Genomic DNA, 20,960 nt, shown 5'->3' with positions numbered 1-20,960 from the left:
CCTGCTAAACTCCTCTCTACCCATTCATACCTATACCTCTGATCTCTTAAGATGTCGATTAAAGTCAAGAAATCCACCACTCCTCACAGCGCTTAAGCTGCTGGCCGAACATCAGAGCACTATACAAAAGTGGATGGAAGCATGGAGTAGCTATACCTCCCAAGATATTTCTGAGCATATTAATCCTAATAGTATTCCTCCAGGATTTAATCTACCCCGACACATATGGGTGACATACAATTAGAACAACTCATGGGGTGTGTGCCGATTCTCTGTATAAATGGGGAAAGACACCTTCAGCACAATGTGATTGCGGGGCTCCCCGACAGACTATCCAACATATAGTGAGGGAATGCACTAATAGAAGATACCCAGGAGATTTTAAGGACTTCCTCTGCGTAACAACAGCAGCTACTGACTGGATCTCCAAACTCGACATTAAACTCTGAAAAAAAGGTTTTTTTTGCCAAAACATGGAAAATTTATGCAGGCAAACTGATTGACTGGTTAGATGATTATATGCCATAATCATTGCTGACTATTAACGAACATGCAGATGCTCCATGATGCTGCCTTTAACCTGATCTTTCTGATCTTCCAGCGCTGCACTCCTCACCACTGTAAGTGAGCCCACCTGCCTTGCATATAGAGTAATACTTGCAAATAAATGAAGTGGAGTGGGGAGAGGATACTAGTAAGCATTTTTATTTTGTAGGGAGGAGGGAAGTGAATGGGTTTTTCTTAACTCAGTACTTGAAATACTAAGGCAGAACACTTGTGGACAAGCTCAAGGGAACTTCAAATAATGTGTAACTTGGAAATAACTAGAAGCACTGTGTTGTGAACCTGGATTTATAATACCATACAGATAGTCCTCAGTTAATGACCATAATCAGGATTTCTGCTGCTAAGCAATATGGTGGTAAAATGTGATATCATGTGACCCTAACCCTAGGATTTTTAATGGCAGTTCCAGTTGCAGTCATTAGGCATGATGTCACAAAATCATCATTTGAGACTTTCTCCCAGCTTTCCCATTGACTTTGCTTATCAGAAGAAGGCAGTGAAGGTTACAAATGGCAATCATATAACCTCAAGACGTTGTGACCATTGTAATGATGAACCATTTGCCAAAATTCCACATTGTGATGATTTGAATGTGGGAATGCTGGAACAGCTGCAGTTTTGAGTCCTGGCTGTAAGTCTCCTTACAACAGGGGTGTCAAACTCAATTTCATTGAGGGCCACATCAGCATTGCGGTTGCCCTCAAGGGGCCAGGTGGGTATGGCCAGGGTGGGCATGGCCTACTGGGTAGGCGTGGCTAGAGTGTGTATGGCCTACTGGGTAGGCGTGGCTAGAATGTGTATGGCCTACTGGGTGGGCGTGGCCAGCTCTACATCGTTCACATCAAGGGTGCCTATGGGGGCCTGGGCAGGAGTGGGACAGATCTGAGGGTCTCTGGCAGAAGGAGGGTCTCTGGGCCAGGGCCAAGGCAGTGGGGGCTGTTCCCTCACTGTTTCCAGGATGGCTTCACGGGCCACATGAAACCAGTTTGCGGGCCAGATCTGGCCCCCGGGCCTTGTGTTTGACATGTCTGCCTTACAACATGGGTGTCATACTCGCAACATCACATGACACGACATATTGCGACTTTTTTCCCATTGCCGGCAATGGGGTGGGCGCGGTTTTGGTGTGACGCCTCTGGCCCACAGGACGGCAGTTTGACACCCCTGCCTTACAATATTCAGCACTGTTACAATTCTTAATGGTTGCTGAACAAATGATTGTTAACTGAAACCTACCTGTAAATATATTTTAATGAGCATATGCTCCTATGAAAATCATCTAGTTCTGAAAATGATAAAGTAACTGAAATAACTTAGATATTTTAAGGGCCTGAAGAACTGATAGACTTCAGTGAGAATTTTATGCATTTATTTGTACAATTTATCTATTACCTCAATCCTAATGGATTTAAGGCATTTTCAGATTAATACATAAAATAAGTAATACAAACACTTTAATGAATAAACCCAGTACAGCATATATCAGTAAGTAAATCAAAAGAGCCGCATGTCCTTTTCTTTCTTTTTCCCTATTTAAACAGTGGCATTTTCCTGGCCAGAGGTGCTTTGGGTCAAAACTGTACACCCTGCAAGTTGATCTTTCCCCACCTTTCTATTTCCATTTCTCCTCCTGGTTCCCTCTTTCTGCCCTCTTGACTTCCTACCCTCTAATTCCCCACAGAAGATAAACTCTTTAACAAAGAAATTCTAAAGGCAAACCACATGGTCCCTGAATTTAAGGCTTCCATGCTGCTGCATCCTGGCCCTGTGCTAGGAAATCCTAGCAACACCACTGCTGCTAAACCCAGCCTTCCTGCTGCTTTCCAGAAAGACAGAATTGATGGTTGCTACGTGCTGCTTCCTCTTCTTACCCTCTCTGAGCAGCACAGCAGGAAATATTTTATGCACTAGGTGCAATCCTTATTACTATAGCTGTCCAAAGAGAGATTGCAATGGAATAAATGGATGCACTGCTAAGGGAAGGCAGAGAAAGAGCCGAAAGAGGGACCTCCTTACCCTTTCTAGGCCACACTAGGGTCTCAGCATCTCCTTCTGTGGCTTCTGTAGATAATAAACAAAAAAGGGCAAAGGTGCTTCTTTGGCTTGTACACTTCCCTGCTATAATTGTTGAGGGAGCAAGGAACCAAATCTTGTATTATTGACTGTTTATTGTTTGCCTTATTCACTCAATCAACTTGTTTATTTATATTTTTATTACTAAATGTGTATGCCACCTATCTTGCCAAAGGGAACTATATCCTGCCCTTATTGTTTTTATAAGTAGAAGTAGTCTTCAACTTACGACCACAATTGCGCCCAAACTTTCTGTTGCTAAATGAAACATTTGTTAAGTGAATTTGCCTCATTTTACAACATTTCTTGCCATAGTTGTTAAGTAAATCACTGCAGTTGTTAAGTTAGTAACATGTTGTTAAGTGAATCTGGCTTCCCCATTGACTTTGCCTGCCAGAAGATCAGAAAAGGCATTCACATGACCCCGGGACACAGCAGCTGTCATAAATATGAGCCAGTTGCTAAGCATCTGAATGTTGATCAAGTGACCATGGTGATGCTGCAATGGTTGTGTGAAAAACAGGCACAAGTAACTTTTTCCAGTGCCGTTGTAAACTTTGAATGGTTACTAAATGAACTGTTGTAGATCGAGGATTATCTGTAACTCAAGGCAGCGGACATACCTAATATTCTTTCCTCCTCCTATTTTCCCCCACAACAACATTCTTGAGAAAGAATGACTGGCCCTAAGTCATCTAGCTGGTTTTCAAGGGTTCCTGAGCACTCAATGAAACCTGTTATTTTTGTTTTTCTTAAAAAACACTACCAACAACACAGACTATGCCTGTCAAAGGAGGATTAAACATGCCTGAAGGGCACAAGGCTTCTGTGCAAAGCTGTATCTGCCCTATTGCTATTTCCACTCTGTTTCCAGGATAGAAAAGGAAAAGATAGAAGCTAGAAGGAGGGAGGGAGGGGGGAGGGAGGGAGAGAGAGAGAGAGAGAGGGAGGGAAAGGGGGGAGGGGTGGGGGGGAGAGAGAGATTTACAAGTATCAAGCACCAGACCCGAATATTGTAGAAAAAATATGGGCTGTCCGTTGTCTTAACTGTGGCTCTATTTGGAAAGAGAGCCAAAAACAACTTACAGCCAGTATTTTCCAAGCTACAGCAAATCCAAAGCAATTTAAGAAAAGCTGGCTTAAGCAAAGGAAAGCCTTCTATTTTCTTTTGTCTCCTGACTTGGAAGAGTGGAAATGAAATCAAGATTTCAAGAATTAGGCAGATATATCCTTTCCCTTTAGAAAATGACAGTAAGGTTTCCTCTTTGAGAGATGGGCAGTTCAGAAATGTGAAAAATAAATTTTATTGTTTTTTTTACTTATTTCCAATATAGTATTATAAAATTTAAATAAATTGTTTGGAGTTTTATTTTGATCTATCAGTTAAATTTATTAAGCGTGATATTTTTATTTCCTGCCCAACTCTAACTCTTTGCTTTATTTGAAAGGGGATATTTATTGCACATATAAATTTATCATTTTATGGCCTTTGAATATTGCAAATTGTGAAGATCTCTAGCTTATGATACCAGCTTCACTGCACACCCTGATTTTCTTCAAAGGATCCATTTTGGTAACAAAATACACATTCAAGACGCATCCCACAGGCCGGATGCGTCACAACAAAACTGTGCCCACCCCATTGCCGGCAATGGGAAAAAGTTCCGATACGTCACACAACATCACATGACATCACGAGTTTGACATGTCTGTTCAAGACCATCTTTCCTTGCTGTATGGAAATAGATTAATGGAGAAGAAAATCAGAATATTGTATAGGCCTGATGCCAGAGTTAAAAAAAAATACCTGAGCCCTTTGTTTTAGTGTTACAAATGTTTTGCATTATTTTCTATTCTATTAACTTCTTGAATTAGATACAAGTCTTCGCTGATTTATATCATATCTTTAACTTACCTTTTAGAATGTGGTCCAAATACTATAAGAATATCAGGATAGCAACATTCAACAGAGCCAATTTGCTGTAATGGTTAAGGTACCAGGCTAGAAACCAGGAGACTGTGAGTTTGAGTCCTGCCTTTGGCATAGAAGCCAACTGGGTTACCTTGAATCAATCTCTCTCAGTGCAATCCACCTCAGAGGGTTGCTGTTGTAGAGAAAATAAGAGGAAGAATACTATGCATGTTTGCCATCTTGAGTTATTTCATGGGGGAAAAACAGTAATAAAGGCGGAATAAAAAAATAATACATAGAACTGCAAATTTGCAAATAAAAGCAGTTCTATAATCTAAATAAACTTCCATTGAGAACAGCAGCAAAAAAAGTCAAGATGCCTGCTCATTCACAGGAAATACCAGGGTCTGGCACCAGGCTACTCCTGTGTACAAAGCATATTTTGCACTACAGAGCTACAACAGCACAATAGGTAGTCCTTGAATTACAACCACAAGTGAGCCCCAAATTTCTGTTGCAAAGTTAAGATTGTTGTCAAGTGAATTTTGCCTCATTTTATGACTCTTCTTGCCATAGTTGTTAAGTGAATCACTGCAGTTGTTAAGTTAGTAACATAACGTTAAATGAATCTGGCTTCCCCATTTGACTTTGCTTCTCAGAAAGTCACAAAAGGTGATCGCGTAACCCTGGGACAGTGCAACCTTCATAAATATGAATCAGTTGCCAAGCATATGAATTTTGATGCGATCATGGGGAAGCTGCAATGGTTGTGTGAAAAAATGATGTCATTTTTTCCGGTCATTAAACAAACGGCTGTAAATTGAAGACTACCCGTAACCTTAATGTAACACTCGAAGTGGGCTCTGCACATTTTCAGAGAAACTCGTTTACTTCAGACCTATTGAGACTTGCAACACAAAAGCGACAATTAAGACCCGAAGACAATTTCAACACCCGAAAGAGAGGTCGGCGGGTCGGAGATGTTTTCCCTCTCGCGGGCAAAAATGCCACCTCCGCAGCCTGGGGACAAGGCTCCTCCGTTTCCGCGGCGCCGGGCTAAGCGAAGCGCGCGTCGGCCGAGCTGCGGGCCTGGTCGCCACACCGGAGTCACGGGGGTCCCTCGGAGGCGGGCGGAAGGAGGCGCGGGAGGCGGGGGCAGAAAGAGGCGCTGTCGCGGATGGCTGCCGGGCTAAGCCGAGGAGGAGCGAGAAGAGGCGGAGGAAGATGGTGGAGCGGGAGGCCGGACTAGCGGCTAAAGGGAAAGCGGCTTCCCAGGTTTCCTGCCCGCCACTGCGCTGCTGCCGCCGCCGCTCCCGCCATCCGCATCCCAGCCAGAGCCGCTGCGGCTGCTGTGCGTCGCGTGTGGCTTTGGCGCAAAGGCGCGGAAAGGAAGGTAGGGTAAAGGCGGAGGCTCTCTGTCTGCGTGGGGGATGGGGCGGGATGCCCGGGGCTCCTTGCAGCCGAGGAAGCCGAAAAATCGCCCCGCAAGGTTCGCCGAAGCCGGCGGCCGAGCGCGAGGGGCGGAAAGCTCGCCCGGATCCGCCGCGACTTCTCGAGCAAGCGGGCCTGGCTGGGCGGAGGAGGTGCGCACGCCACATTGCGTGTCATCTAACCTGTGTGAACGGGGGAAGAGTCGCTTTCCACAAAATCTCCCCCTCCCTCTCCCGTCCGCTTCCTCTGTGGAGCCACAGGCTCGCTCTTCCCCTCCTTCCCAACTTGATGCGACAGAGAAAGGGGGGATAGAGGACGGGGCGGCCGCCAGATTCAACAGCCGGGCAGTCCCGGGCGAGCGCTTGGAACTTGTGAGGGAGGCGGCGGCGGCGGCGGCGGCGATGAGACGTTGTGACTCGCTTTGGGGTGAGAGGAGGAAGGCGAGAGCTGCGGGAAGTCGTGCCTCGGATGGCGATGTGAGGCAAGGCGAGGGGCGACTTCGCCTGCCTGCGGTCGAAAACCGAGGCGGGGAATGACGCGTGTGTTTATTCGGAAAGGTGGTGGAGACGAAGCTCGCTCTGTGGGTGGAAGGTGCCCGCGGTTGCTTGGATTTCTACGTGTAGGGAGAGATGTGGGATTTCTACGTGTTGGGAGAGATGTGGGATTTCTACGTGTTGGGAGAGATGTGGGGAGTGGCAAATCGCAACAGGGTACTACTACACATGGCAAATGGGGAGGAGGTCCTGAGGGGTATTTTTTTTTTCTGAAGGGGGCGCTGCTGGTTCTCTTTCTTGATCTCCTGCTTCCTGGAGGACCACCTTCCTCCTCCTCCTCCTCCTCCTCCTCGTGCCATCTGCTTGGGATCTTGATCCTATTTACCACTATCGACATGCTGACTTGCAGAGAGCGTACCTGCTGACATTTGCCACTTCAGGGGACAGAAAGTGCCTTGGCCTACCCTCTTTCTTAAAAACAGCATCTAAACATATCATGGTGCAGCCCAGTACTGCTTTTTTATTCGGTGTTATGCTGAGACTGTTATATTTTTTTAACCTATTTCTTGTGGTGGTGGCTGTGACTGTGTGCTTGGCCATTTATTTTACTGCTGAGGTGATAAGTGAAGTACCAGAGAAGTAACTAGCTCTCATTTTTCTCCAAGGCTTATTGAGAAGATGAATTTAGTACTCTTTCTCCAGTGAAAGTTAAGATTTTGAAAGTGTCTGGAAAGCTTATGAGCTTCAACATATTGCAAAGAATTAACAAAAAGCTTAGCTTAACCCTTTCCTCTACTGATCTTAAAAATTAGATATAAATAAATTCAAAAGAGACATCAGTTAAATAGCATAAATCTCTAACCTTGAAGGATGCTCCTCATTATTGAGATAATATATATGTGCTTATCCATCAGTAGGCTTTTGGACATATTTTTTTGTTTATATATTTCATAAACTCTTGTAATGGCAACTATACGCAGTCTTTTTTGTGGAACCTTAATATTCCCCTGCACTGCTATGAAAATGAGATTATTTTTCCTCAATGTTTGTACCTTTTGCTGTTCACCTTATAAAGGCATATATGCCACACTGTCTTGTTTATCTGAGATTGAGAAATTGAAAAAGGATACTAAACATCTTTTAGTGGTGTGATTTTATCCTTTTGATATCAATCCAGATTTGTATGACGTGCTTGCTTCTTCATTCCACAACATAGTAACATGGAGCTGAAACACTACATATGCTTTCCTGGGACTAAACCCCATTAGACACAGCACTGCTTATTTTTAAATAAAAATGTATAGACCTGTGCTGGGTAGCTGCAGTCTTAATCACATCTACTTGCTGTATGTTCTGGTAAATGCAGGAATTATTTTTGAATAAATGTGCATAAGGATAAAGGTACAGTTAGATCCTGTGGATTATTTTATTTTATTATGACTGACCTTATTTGAGGTTTGTAGTCTTATTCAAGGTTTGATTTTATTTTAATCTTAATGTTTTATGGTAGGTTTGTGATTAGTGTATTACAACTCTTTATCACAACTGTTTTAAAAGAGTTATCAGACAATGGTGTCCTGAAAATGAATACAGTACAACAGTATTTACTATTTTATTTTGTTTGTTCATATTTGCATATGCTTCTCTCATTCGATCTGTTCTTCACATATCAGAATTTAGATATTTTGTGAATTACTAGACCAGTGTTCTTCAGCTGATGCTCTCCAGGTATGTTGGAGCAAGTCCTATAATTCTGCAGCTGCTATGACCAATCCAGAGGTCACAGAATTAAAGAAGGCAAGAGAAAGCAGTTAGCAAGCTTATTAGCTTATTTTGTCCTGCTTGAGCTTGCCTTCACTAGCTGAATAACTTACAGAAATCCAGCAAATTAAAGTCTTTGTGAAAATGCCATGTTTGAGAGAGCTTCACCTACTGTGTTTCTGTTGATAGCCATTAAATATTTAGTAATTTTGCTGAGAAAAAAACCAGACAATTTTTTTAAAAAATAAATTGTCTTTCTTAAATATATGGAAAAAAGAAAAATAGAAGAAATAACAAGAACATTGCCTTGCAAATAAGAAATCATTAACCTAGTTTTAAAACACATAATTAAACCCTGTCTATACAAAATAATATTGCTCAATCTTTCCATTGTCAATAGAGAGCCAACTGATAAATAGAAAGCAAATACCTATTAGTAATCCAAGATTGAAAATTTGGAGTTGTGCTCTTTTCAACATTAAAGAGTGATATTTTTTACTCTCTTCCCTATGGCTAGTGTCCTTCATTGTTCATGTAATTCTTCCAAATTTGGGGTGTATAATTCCAAGGTATATTCACATCTTAGTAAATTGATTTTTACATAATACTTACAAAATTTAATATTTCAAACCAAACCCAGACAATATTTTCTTCATTAACAGTTTTCATAGCCCTTCAAAAACAAAAGCTCTGCGAACACATTAAAATGTTAAAAGCAGCAATAATAATAACTCATATTGTAAGAATATAAAACAACTACTACACAAGTCTATTAGTAAGAAATTAAATAATAAATAAACCCTTCCCCAAGGTGAATTAAGTTTAACTAGGGTTGAAGGCTTGGTGAAATAAAATTGCTCTTACAGATCTAGAAAGTATGAGGGAAGAAGCTTTACGGACCTCTGGGGATAAAAGTGTGGGGGCCATCACAGAAGAAGACCTGTCATCCTGTCCATATTATTCTCACTTCAGCTGCAGACAGAACTCTTAATGGGTGTTGCCAAGTTATTTTCACCAGTGAGCAGTTCTGACAAGGCAGTGACTGGTTTAAGCTGGGGTAACACCGTACAGAACTTTAGAGATTGCTTCTAGCAGTTCAGGATTGTTCTGAAAGCTCATTAATAGTTACAATAGTGACTTCAGAAGAAGTGATACTGTGCAATGGCTTGACTAACCAGCTAACAATCACACTGTTGCATTCTGAATTGCAGGCAGTTCTCGATTTACAGCCATTTGTTTTAATGACCATTTGAAGTTACAACAGCAGTGAAAAAAGGGGCTTACTTGCACTTGTAACCATCACAGTATCCCTGAATTTCAGGATCAGAATTTGGGCACTTGGCAACCAGCATATATTTACGACGGTTGCAGTATCCCAGGATCAGATGATCACCATTTTTGACCTTCCCACGGATCTTCTGCCAAGCAAAGGCAATGGGAGAAGCCAGATTTGCTTAACAACTGCATGATTCATTGTGATGGTTTGTTGAACAACTTCGGCCAAAAAGGTTGTAGAATTTGGCACAATTCACTAAACAACTGCATTACTTACCAATGAAAGTTCTAGTTCTAAGTGCCGTCATAAATCAAGAACTATTTGTAGTTACAGTTTCCAGATTGTCTTGAAAGGTTGCCCCTTTTCTATACCCCGCACTCTTAGATATATTCTCACACCCCTTACAAAAGTTCAAAATAACAGCTACAAATTATGCATATACACTATAATTTTGAAAACTCAAGTTTTCGCACTCCCTGGAATATCATCTCGCACCCCCCGTTTGGGAACCCCTTATTTAAGAAGATCTCCAAATTATGTATTAACTCTTAAGGGGACCATGCCTCCTCCTAGCACTTAGATGCCTGTTGATGTACGGTAATTCAGTGGTTGAATATGAGTTTATTTTGCTCCATGCAGAGCCTGATAGCACAAGTCCCTATAATACAAGAAAGTGTCCCTTTGCACTTTAATGTAATAAAGTTAATAATATATTTTAACCGTACTCTGAGGTATCCAGTGAATATGAAAAAATAACTTGTTGAATTAGTTTCTTCCTAACATAATAAGAAACATAGTTTGTATTCAAGCTTTCAGTTAATAATTGCTCAGTGAACAGTTTAAATTCATCTGATTTGCATGATACACTATATCAGAGGTCCCTAACCTTTTTGGCACCAGGGACCGGTTCCATGGAGAGAGGTTTTTCCATGGACCGGAGAGTGTGTGGTTTTGTATGCTGTCTGCATCCCACGGATGGGGCTTTGCTTGTTTGTGTGGACCGGTTGCTGGCATGCTGCGGTCCGGTACCGGTCCACAGACTGGAGGTTGGGGACCCCTGCATTATATCATATTGTTGCTGCATTAGGATGTCAGTGGAATTGAGATAATGAATGAAATTGTATTTATGACAATTTGCAGCCTAGGTTGGGCTTATTTGGTCCAGTGATGGCATCAGTAACCTCATCATGTGAACCTAGGTAGCTCTTGGTTAAGCAATCATATCTACCCCTTCAACAGCCCCCCTCCAAACACACACACACACACACACACACACAAACTTTTGGAGTTGGGAAAGAGATAAACTACAGTGGCTCTGATCTGTTAGTCTCTCTGTCTATGTCTCTCATTTTATTAACAAGAAGAAAACTATGGTTACTGAAAAAAAAATGTTCTACCAGCTGGGGAGAAAGGGAAACTGGAAAATCAAAGCTGGAACCACTATGTTGTGACTTCCATGGTACCCATTATGGTACTTTTTAAAATACATATATCTTATTATGCACTAACATTCCCATTTTATCGAGTAAAGTGCTGCAAGTTATATTTATTGCTATAAATTGTTACAGTTATAAATTGATAAAACATTAACATCACTATTATGGTAGCTATAAAATAGCTGTATATAGGTTGCAATATTTCAGTTAAAAGGGAACATAAAGTCTGAAATTCAAATGGCTGCTAAATAAGAATAATGGAACTCCATACAGTATGTGTCCTGTAATTCACAGAGGCATAGTACTATTCTAGCTTGCAGCTACATTTTTTTTTTAGCCCTAATGGATTTGGCTTAATTTAAGAGTAATGTCTTTTGACTGTTGTTTTGCCTTCTGTCAAATGCAAAGCTAGCATTTTAGAGAAGTAGTGAAAGAAACATATTTGTAGATTGACTGGTTGAATATAAACTGAAAAGATTGCCAGGAGGAGGCAAGTCTTCCTTGAGAAACAGGCACATTTTTCTCATATTGCCTATCGTATTGTCCATTTTTTCTATCAGTAATATTGCTGCAATGCAGGTTTTAGTATCTATTGACTCTGATCTCTAGATTGTGGGTGCACCGACCCATAAGCCTAAGCATTCGTAATAGGCAAAAATCATTTGACAATTATGTATTTAGTTATTTACTTACAATCCTTACATACGACGAAGGGTTGTAGTGAACCCATCCAAAAGAAATTATTTTATTATCTAGCTTTGTTAATCAAACGATAAGAGAAATAAGCACTTATTTAAGAGCCATAGTGGTGCAGTGGTTAGAATGTACTATTGCCGGCTAACTCACTGCTCACTCCAGGAGTTCAATTCTGAGCAGCTCAAGGTTGACTCAGCCTTCAATCCTTCCGAGGTTGGTAAAATGAGGACCCACATTGTTGGGGGCAATAGGCTGACTCTGTAATGCTAGAGAGGGCTGTAAAGCACTGTGAAGCAGTATATAAGTCTTAAGTGCTATTGCTATTAAGAGGTAAGGTGAACTTAATTAGCTCAGGATTCTGCCTATGGGATAACTGAGAGGAATAGGAAAAAAAAGGATCTGACATATAGGTGACTAGTGGCTTCTTACATTTCTACTTTGTGAACACTGACCATAATAAGTTCCTCTGTGGAAAAATATATATTTTTATGGTCATCTTTGAATAATTGGCTTTAACTTAGTTTGGCTTTTTAAAAAAAAACCCCTTCCTGAGGTGGACCTAAGTAGAAGTGTAACTTTTTTGGTTGGGGATTTCTAAATCAGCAATTTTAAATCCTACTACAGATAATTTGCAAATTTATTATAGCTGTCTTTAACCTGTGAGTTGCCTTTTCTTGGAGCTGAGTCAGGTTTGTTTCGTTTATTCTTTATTTACTTATTGGATTCATACTCACCAGAATCAATCAACTCTTGGCAGCTTACAGTGAATATAGCAAAATGACAATTTAAACATCTCCATGTAGTGCCAACCTAAATGACAATAAATAAAAGAGAATGAAATAATAAAAATAGTGCAATAAATTAAGTCAACAAATCATGAAAATGCTCTTTGGAATAATTCAGTTTTTAATAGCTTCTTAAAGACCAGTAGAGAGGAGGTGAGTCTAATTTTCAGTGGGATGCCAATTCCAACTCCAAAGCAAGGATGCCCCTATTGCCATGCTGCCTGGCTTTCGTGGTTATTCCTTCCTGGAAGTATGGAACCAGTAGCCTCTATTCCCTCCATGCAGGTACGTTCATAATTGAACCCCAGATTTTTGTTGCTAAGTGAACTGTGTAGAACAGGGGTGTCAAACTGCCGGCCTGCGGGCCGGACATGTCACAAAGAAACCACACCCACCCCATTGCCGGCAATGGGGAAAAAGTTCTGAAACGTCACGTGACGTCGCAAGTTTGACATGTCTAGTATAGAACATTGCAGGAACTGTTAGGCAATGTAATGCTGGAACTCTATAATGAACTCCTCTCTGAAGCTAAGATACCAGATTTGTGGTCGGAAGCACTTATTACCCTGATACAAAAGGAAGAAATGGAAATACAGAAAATAAAGAACTGTAGACTGATTTCATTGCTGAATGTGGACTATAAAATATTCGCATCAATCATGGCCGAAAGGCTTAAAAAGTTCCTAAACGAATTTATACATATGGATCAAAATGGGTTCCTGCCCAAAAGACAGATTAGAGACAATATGCGAATTATATTAAACACATTAGAATATTATGAAACACATCCTGAAAAACAGATGGCATTGATGTTTTTGGATGTGCAGAAAGCATTCGACAATGTGAATTGGCAATTCATGATAAGACAACTACAGATTATGGATTTTGGGGAGAAATTTATAAATGTAATTAAAGCAATTTACAATAAGCAAATAGCCAAAATAATGATTAATGGAGATATGACTGAAAAGATTAACATTATGAAGGGAACAAGGCAGGGATGCCCTTTATCCCCATTATTGTTTGTATTGACACTAGACATACTAAATAGAACTATAAGACAGAATAAGGATATAAAAGGTATGAAAGTTAAGAGAGAAGAATATAAGCTACAAGCTTTTGCAGATGATTTAGTATTTATCTTGGAGGAGCCACTAGAGACAGGAACTGTATTAATAGAACAAATAGAAAAATATGGTGAGGTAGGTTTGAAGATTAATAAAGATAAAACAAAAATGTTAGTGAAAAATATTACTGAAAAACAAAAAAAAGAATTGATGGAAAGTTAGAGATACAGATTGTAAAGAAGGTAAAATATCTGGGGAGTCACCTGACAGCAAGATGTACAACAATTAAAGAAGATAACTATTACAAATTGAAAACACAAATCGAAGTAGATTTGGATTAATGGAAAAAGGTACAACTCATTAATGGGCAGGATTGCAATAATCAAAATGAATATATTACCACGATTATTATTTCTGTTTTCAACAATACCAATAAGATTGGAAAAGAAATATTTTGAGGGGCTAAATAAAATAATTTTGAAATATATTTGGCAGTGGAAAAAGGCAAGGATTAATTTAAAAATGTTACAGGATTCAAGACTCACGAGGTGGCTTTAGCTTACCTAATTGGAAATTATATTACCAGGCTGCAGTAATGTCATGGATGGGACAATGGATTTTACTGAGGAATACTAGATTATTGACATTAGAGGGACATGATTTACAGTTTGGATGGCATGCGCTCATATGGTATGGGAAAAATAGAATACACAGCTATTTCCAGAGACATCATATCAGGAATTCTTTACTGATGGTTTGGGAGAAAATAAAGAGGAAGAATTACTTGAGGATTCCAGATTGGCTGTCAATGATGGAAGCGTTAATACACTCCAATATATTTAACATGGGAAACATTATAAGATATAAAGACCTACTAACAGACATGGGGAAGCTGAAAACCAAACAACAATTAGAGGAACAAGAAATAAAGATGGATTGGTACATGAGAACACAAATACAATCTAGATATGAAAAAGATGCTAAAATAGATGGTTTTAATTTGGGGAGAACAGTTAGATGAAATATGGGAACTGAAGAAAAATGGATTAAAAAATGTATAGCTACTTACTATATAGGGAATTAGAGGAGGAGCAAGTTAAGGAGTCAATGATAAAATGGTCAAGAAATTTTGGATATACGATTGAATTAGATAGATGGCAGCAATTGTGGGAAAGAAACTATAAACTGACAATGGCAACAGCGTATAAAGAAAATATGTACAAGATGTTCTACAGATGGCATATGTCTCCAGAGAGACTAGCTAAAATGTTTAAGGACAGATCAATGAAATGTTGGAAATGCAATCAAATACCAGGCTCTTTCTGTCATATGTGTTGGACGTGTGCAGAAGCTAAAACCTATTGGAACATAATCAAATCATGGATAGAAAAGATAATACAACAATGTATAGAATTAAGACCAGAAATATTCCTGTTGGGTATTTTACCAGAGAAATATAGTAAAGAGAACACATATTTGATTATTCATATAACCACTGCAGCTAGGATTGTGTTTGCACAAAACTGGAAGGCACTGAAAGCTTCTCCAGAAGAAGAGGTGATCAGGAAAATGATGGAATGTGCGGAAATGAATAGATTAACAATGATAATTAAAGATAAGACAGAGTCAGAGTATTATGAAATTTGGGGAAAATTTTATGAGTGGGTGAAAAAGAGAATATGCTTAAAAGACAGCTAACACTAATTTAGTTGGAAGAAAAATGAAGAGATAAGGATATTATCATACCTAATATAGACATTGAAAATCCAAGGAGAGGAGCTGCTCGGACATCTCCCCTGAATTGTATCGGAAGAGGAATGGGAGGGAAGAAAGGAGAGGAGAGAGGGAAGAGAGGAGAGGAGGGGGAAGGAAATAGGAAGGTTGGAGGGAAAGAGGAGAAGTGGGGAGAAATGGGAGGGGAGTGGGGAGGAAAAGAGGAGAGGAGAGGAAGAAGAGGGAAGTAGGAAAGAAAGGAGAAAGGGAGAAAGAAAGTAGAGAAGAGGGAAGAAAGAGAAGGAGGGTGGATACAGTGAAAGGGGAAATGGATGAGCAGCACCCAAACTTAAGTGTATGTATTTATGTATGGCGATATATTTGGTGTGTGTGTGTGTGTGTGTGTATAAAGTGAGTTTTGCCCCATTTTACAACCTTTCTTGCCACGATGGTTAAGTGAATCTGCAATTGTTAAGTTAGTAACACGGTTGATAAGGTCGCAAAAGGTGATCATCAAATGACCCTGGGACACTGCAACCATCATAAATATGAGTCAGTTGCCAAGCGTTTGAATTTTAATCACGTGACTATGGGGATGCTGCAATGGTCATAAATGTGAAAAATGATTATAAGTCACTTTTCTCAGTTCTGTTGTAACTTCGAACAGTCATTAAAAGTATCGTTGTGAGCCGAGGACTATGTGTATCTAATAATAGAACCAGTATAAATGGAATTAGGCACTTCTGTAGATGCCCAGGTGCCAAGTCATGGAGGGCTTTAGCATCTTAAATTATGCTTTGAAATTTATTAGTAAATAATACAGGGTTCCATAAAAGAAAGTACATCTGGCAGTTCAGTCCTGATAAAGTGGAAAGTGTGAGGGGGGAAAAATCAAAGTAACCCTGCCTTGATTTTGTTTGGTAAAGAGACTCTCTAAGAAGCTTTCAAGATTCTGTTATGCTACTCTAAAGTAATTAAGGACATCCCTAGAATCCCTGCTGTTGTTTCCAAAGGGTTCAGATGTGCTCTATATGTTGAACCCCAAAACAGGTGTAGCAGAAAAATCAACGCCACAAGTTGACGCTGCCCCTGCTCTAAACAGAAGAGGTATGCATTTGCCAAGTAATGTTGAAGAGCCCATTAGAATTTGCCTAAAATTGAACTACCAATGGAGGTACTACACTATTCATGTCAATTGTCTCCAACCCCTGGGCACCTAAACATACTGTAGATAGATCATTCTTCATCACTGATATTCCCAGTCTTGTAAAGGGATAGCTGCACACATAGCAAGTAGTGCTTAATTTAGAACAATTCATTTAGTGACCGTTCAAAGTTACAAAGGCATTGGAAAAGTGACTTGTTACCGTTTTTCACACTTACGACCCTTGCAGCATCTCCGTGTCCACATGATCAAAATTCATAGCTTGGCAACTGACTCATATTTATGACGGTTGCAGTGCCCCAGAATGATGTGATCCCGCTTTTGCGACTTTCTGACAAGCAAAGTCAATGAGGAAACCAGATTCCCTTAATAAATTGTGTTATTAACTTAACAACTGCAGTGATTCACTTAACAACTGTGGCAAGAAAGGTTGTAAAATGGGGCAAAACTCACTTAAATGTTTCACTTAGCAACAAAGTTTGGGCTCAATTGTGTTCGTATGTTGAGGACTCCCTGTATTATGTTCCAAGTGGTTGAAAAGCAAAAGCACAAAAAACATTGGGGGCAGGAGCAGTCTATCACAGATACACAAACAGAATTCAGGTCAGAATCATACATTTTATTTTCTACTATTTCAATTTCTTGAACTGCACACATATAAAAAACTTACAGGTCCTCCAAACTTATAGGCCCTCAGAGCTGATATTATATATTCTCACTAGAAGTGGATCCATTAGGCAATTCCAGGAATTCTGGGAGTTGAAGTCTACGAGTCATAAAAGAGCCAAGGTTGCCTACCCTTGGCCTAGCCTATAGATATTGTTAATGTCTATGTGTCTATTGTTGGCTAATTTCTCAGAGTGCCAGGCTTCTAAAAATTCCCCAGTGTTTTGGACTTGGCTTGGTCTAGGACCGTGGTGGCAAACCTATGGCACGTGTGCCACTGGTGGCCTGCAGAGCCCTCGCCCCAGTCTTAGGCCTTCAGCTGGGTTTTATAAAACCTTTTCACTTTTGGCCTGCAAAAAAAAGAGGTTATCAATCAATCAATTTCAACTTCTTGTGGGGGGGGGGGGAAAGATCTCGCAAAGTTGGAATTGATTGATTGAACTTTTTAGTCCCACCCAGTCTGCTGTTACCACCACAGCCATGCCCACCCAGTGGGCCACGCCCACCCAATGGGCCACACCCACCCGGCACCCGACAATACATAAGTGGTTTTGGGTTGCAGTTTGGGCATTCGGTCTCTAAAAGGTTCTCCATCATTGGTCTAGGATGGTCACATTTTTCCCACTTGAAATCATGGTTAAGTCTGTCTATATGTTGTAAAATTAAAGAGTTTTCATCATGTCTTCTGACTGCTAGTTGGTGTTCGTGGATTGCGTTCTGCCAGTCTTCTGCCTGTTTATCCTACATTGGGTAATGAAACATCTGCAAGAAAACAAACAAGCTCATAGAGTAGCAGAGACCCCACATATATCTTCCTCTGTAATTCTAGAGTACCTAGGTGTATCCTCACCTCACACTAGGCCTCCAGACTTCTCTCACCCAATCTGAACATGGAGATTTGGAGTTAGCTACATCACTGGGGGAAGTTGGCCTCTCCGTAGTCCCGAATGCTGGGTTTTCAGACCCATTAACTACTACTTTCTCCAACTAGGCAGGATAGCTAGACATACTTACTTCTGAGCCACCCAGTCTTCCATTAGTGGCAGTCTGGCCTAATGTCCCAGAGTTGTAACTAGAAAGATGGACAAGACAAGACCTGATTGAAATTGTAACTTAGCTATAATAAACAAGTTCTTTATTGCTCTCAGTTGTCCATTCATAAAAGAAAGGAAAGTTTCCTTATGCAGATGAATAAAGTAAGGATTGTATTAGGGATAAGTAATGCTTTTTAAGTTCTAACAATTTGGCCATAGTAAATAGAAGTATAATCTGCAATGATTTAAATTTTATTTTCCATGACTAAGTAATCTTTTAGCCTTTGCAATTGAAATGTTACGCTATATTTGTCCAGGTTTGCTAGTTACCTTTAGCTGTAGAATCTTTGAGTAAGCAATTATTTTCTCATCCTGTTCTATTTTTCATCTTATTCTGTGCCTGAACCACTATTTTGCATAACTGCTGTAGATTTCAGTTAATAAATAATTGGAAATCTTTCTTCCCTATATTATGGCATGCATTTGCAGGAAAATAATAAACATCCCTGCTCTTTTCAATGTATTGTGCATTGTATTCTTATAGCAACTGAAGATTTCATACTCCCCAGGATTAAGAAGTGCATCTAATCATTTACACTTAAATGTATAAGAATACAGATTTTACAATGGTGATGTTGTTAGGGATAGCAAAAGGTAAACACAAAAGGCATTTTCCTTTGAATTGCCACTGGATGGAAATACTCTCATTTAATGGCAGGTTTCTGGGATCCCCAGTGTGAATCCCTCCAAGTCACCAATACACAAAGGACTGATAACTATCATCTTTATTTCCAAAGACTTCTATAGTCTTCAAATAGTATTAAAGGCATGGCAGCATTCTGGGAAATTGGTGCTTTTTAAAAAAATATCCAACACCAACTATTTTGTGGATGCTCAAGGTTCCATAGCAGCAATTTTGGCCTAGAACACATTCTCAAAATTTCCAGTATGTCCACTAGATGAAAATTTGAGAAACTATGCACTACATATTTTGTCAGTGGATTCTACAAATGTATGTATGTATGTATGTATGTATGTATGTATGTATGTATGTATATGTAAAGTATAATTTTTCAATCTGTATTATTGACAGCAAGCACATTTTGTATTTTAGATAAGACAAAACAAGTATTTATTTTAGAGAGGAGTGAAACTCTTCTCCAGAATTATTTCAAGATACAGTGAATGTATTTTGCCTTAATTGGATTATCAAATGCGTGTGTTTTTATTTTCCTTTGAGTGCAGCCCCTTCTCTGCCCTTGATCTACAATTTGAAGTAGCTTTTAAACTTCGCTGATTCTGAATTATAATTATTGTTCCCAATTTTAGGTGAAATGGGAAATTAGGTTTCATAGCACATTTCCTGATTTAGATGCTGTATTTAGATGCCATAAAGCAGACATGTCAAACACAAGGCCCGGGGGCCAGATCAGGCCCACGAAGTGGTTTCATGTGGCCCGCGAAGCCATCCTGGAAACAGTGAGGGAACGGCCCTCACTGCCTTGGCCCTGGCCCAGAGACCCTCCTTCTGCCAGAAACCTTCAGATCTGTCCCACTCCTGCCCAGGCCCCCATAGGCACCCTTGAGGCGAACAATGTAGAGCTGGCCACACCCACCCAGCAGGCCATACACACTCTAGCCATGCCCACCCAGTAGGCCACGCCCACCCAGGCCACACCCACCTGGCCCCCTGAGGGCAACCGCAATGCTGATGCGGCCCTCAATGAAATTGAGTTTGACAACCCTGCCATAAAGGATATAACGAAGTGGTTCATATTATGATCATCCAACTATTACCATTATTTCTCTTATGAATTGCCAGATGTAAGTATAATTTTGTGAAATTTTAGTTTTTGAATGATTGTTTTGCAGTTGTCTAGTTTATATAGTGTTTTTATTTTGCATTTTATATGTTTTATTCAAACTGTATTTTAGCTTGTTTTATTATAAACTGCCCAGAGAGCTATAGCTTTCAACATTTTTAACTTTTAAATAAAACTTTAGATAAAAGATAGATAGACTGACAGAGATATCCATAGATATATAGGTTTTAAAAATGCAAATACATTTTGAAGAAAAAGATAAACTTACATATGAAGATGTCTCCCAAAATGGAATACAGCATGAAAACAACTGATAAATTAGAGTATAAAAATATACAGTGCAAGTATTGTATCACAAATTATGCCATATACATTTTCTATGTGCCTTTTTAAAGGAGAATATTATATAATTCTTTTTGTTTTTAAATGAGAACTGGGGATATGAATATAGTTGATATCTGTGGGTATTTATAAGAAAAGAGGGTGGACTGCTAGTTCATCATATGAAATGGGCTACCACATCATGTAAACTGCAGCATTTATCTAGAAATAGCTTTTGTGGGGAATGTGGATGCCCCTGGGGGAGTGTGGAATATTTCATAATTGCTGGGTTTTTTGGTCACCCTGAAAAATATTTTTACTGTTTATTAGCATTTGCTTTTATTTTATTCAGTTTGTTTTGTATGTTTTTATTATATGATATTTGTATGTTTTTATTGTATGATAATTTTCTCCTAAATTCAAAATAATGTTCGTCTAATCTGAGCAATCCCCATGAGCAAATGGGTAGAATCATAGTAATTCAAGATATATAACGTTAAGTTTGTTTCTTAAGTGCATATCCAATTTTCGTTATGCTCTGGGTAGAAGCTTTTCTTCTAAAAACCGAAATAATGCAGAATAGAGGAAATAAAACTAGAAAAAAGAAAATTAGCTATAGTAAAATAGATGTCTTGTACTAGAATGTGCAGAAGCATTCAAGACATGTTATAAGAACATGGTCTGGGTCCTAACTAGGTAGGAATAAAAGGTGTTACTATCCAAATTTTAAAAAAAATTGG

The 20,960-nt window shown here is 39.6% G+C and overlaps 1 protein-coding gene across 1 annotated transcript in view; it reads left to right on the top strand.

Annotated features, from left to right (window-relative positions):
- The first annotated feature begins 5,767 nt into the window (after positions 1 to 5,767).
- APBA1 (amyloid beta precursor protein binding family A member 1) overlaps positions 5,768 to 20,960 on the top strand; it is an 82,084-nt gene continuing 66,891 nt past the window's right edge. Inside the window, exon 1 of the mRNA XM_083356958.1 lies at positions 5,768 to 5,945. The gene's annotated coding sequence lies outside the window, so the exon portion shown is untranslated. The remainder of the gene's footprint in view (positions 5,946 to 20,960) is intronic.

Source organism: Vipera ursinii (assembly GCF_947247035.1).
Source record: "Vipera ursinii genome assembly, chromosome: 2".
NCBI lineage: Eukaryota > Metazoa > Chordata > Lepidosauria > Squamata > Viperidae > Vipera > Vipera ursinii.
This window is presented reverse-complemented; position numbering and strand designations above follow the sequence as displayed.